The following is a 1,117-nucleotide window of genomic DNA, read 5'->3' as shown; positions in this document are numbered from 1 at the left end:
GGAGCAAATCCAACTGGCGGAGTCAGGTTACTGCGCAAATGCCAGGTATCACAGATTACCAGTGGAGCCTGGCTCCATTTTACTTTTCCATAGTGGTGTAGGGGACAAAGTCAGCTTCCCACCATTTCCATCTTCCACTGCCTTGACCCCAGTACATCACAAAATGGAAAGAATACAAAACATTTTCATAAACAAATTAACCAATCATTAGCTCATAATCAAAGTAGAATAATGGGCCTGCTAAACAAATGTTTTCCTGGTGAACATTCAAAGTGTTTTAGAAGCTGCCTTTTTTATACACTCTTGTCTTTTCAACAAATAAATCTGATATATTCTGCAAGAATTGTTTTTCCCCAAAATGGCTTTATTTCTCTTAGAGCAAAAAAAATATATATTTTTTTTCCTGTGTAAACAAATTAACCAATGATTAGCTCATAATCAAAGTAGAATAATGGGCCCTCTAAACAAATGTTTTCCTGGTGAACATTCAAAGTGTTTTAGAAGCTGCCACTCTATACACTCTTGTCTTTTCAGCAAATAAATCTGATATATTCTGCAAGGATTTTTTTCCCCCCCAAAATGGTTTTATTTCTCTTAGAGCAAAAAAAAAATACATATATATATATATATATTCCTGTGTAAACTAATTATTTAAAACATTTCCAAATAAGATAATTTCTGCTATAATGGAAATATATTTTGAAATATGCTGAGTCTGCTTTAGTAAAAGCATATAGATATTGCTTGCAATATTTTATACTAATGTTCACTTCTGTCTTACTTGCTGCTTCCCTTCCTCTTATTCAGCCCATGATCTTATGTTTTGTCCTATCCAAGACAAGGTGGAGGCCCTAGATTGTTGATTACCTGACGGGCAGACCACAGTACGTACGCCTACAGAACTGTGTGTCTGACAGGATGGTCAGCAACACTGGGGCCCCTCATGGGACTGTCCTCTCCCCCTTCCTCTTCACCCTTTTCACCTCGGACTTCAACTATTGCTCTGAGTCCTGCCACCTTCAGAAGTTTTCTGATGACTCAGCAATTGTTGGCTGCATTGAAAAGGGTGAGGGAATTGAATACAGGACTGTAGTGGGCAACTTAGTCACTTGGAGTG

Source organism: Cyprinodon variegatus, unplaced genomic scaffold, assembly GCF_000732505.1.
Source record: "Cyprinodon variegatus isolate N-32 unplaced genomic scaffold, C_variegatus-1.0 Scaffold1080, whole genome shotgun sequence".
Lineage (NCBI taxonomy): Eukaryota > Metazoa > Chordata > Actinopteri > Cyprinodontiformes > Cyprinodontidae > Cyprinodon > Cyprinodon variegatus.
This window is presented reverse-complemented; position numbering follows the sequence as displayed.